This window comes from Dipteris shenzhenensis, chromosome 21 (genome assembly GCF_047967505.1).
Source record: "Dipteris shenzhenensis isolate YYH24624 ecotype China chromosome 21, Dip_SZ_1.0, whole genome shotgun sequence".
In the NCBI taxonomy this organism is placed as follows: domain Eukaryota; kingdom Viridiplantae; phylum Streptophyta; class Polypodiopsida; order Gleicheniales; family Dipteridaceae; genus Dipteris; species Dipteris shenzhenensis.
Window position 1 is genome coordinate 47,910,123 of NC_141616.1, and position 689 is coordinate 47,910,811.

The following is a 689-nucleotide window of genomic DNA, read 5'->3' on the forward strand; positions in this document are numbered from 1 at the left end:
TTTAGGCTCTGTTTTTAATTTTGGTTCTGTAAGCAATGTTCAATATTTTGGATCCTTCTATTAATTCACCATGTGCTTAAATTTTCAACTTAACCATGTTGGAGGAGAGAATAATCACAGGTTTATAAAAGAAGGTATCACTGGTTTGAAGAAGGTGCTAAGCGCTACAGAAGTTGCCACCCGATGTCTAAAAGGGTTAAGTGCTTAGAGTTGAAGTACATGATCGAAGGAAACTTGTATGAAATGATTATTATTTTGTTGTGTGTGAAAGGTTGCTTGTTACAACCAATACGCCCCGCAGCAGTGCTATCTCACTTTTTTCCTTAATGTGTAGAAGTGCATAGAGAGGGGCAAACAGTTATTGATCTATGCTCATGAGAGTAGAAATAGTAAATATATATTGATCCAAAGATGGACAAAACCTTGTACAAAGGTGTGCATAGAGTGCCACCATCTGTCAGCAAGGTGCTGCCTAGATGTGGACCAATGTCACTGCAAAACTGTTCTCCTACCTCCTCGTGGCACCTACAAACATTATTTAGGCTGCTTGCTCTCCTAGAGTTTCAGTGGGCTGGGTAGTGATGTCCTGCAAACACACCTCCTTGCTGCTACGGTGGACAGCCATTGGTGAGGCACCATTTGCTCCTTCTTGATTGCTCTCACCTTGTAGTGTACTGCTCTTCACCCTT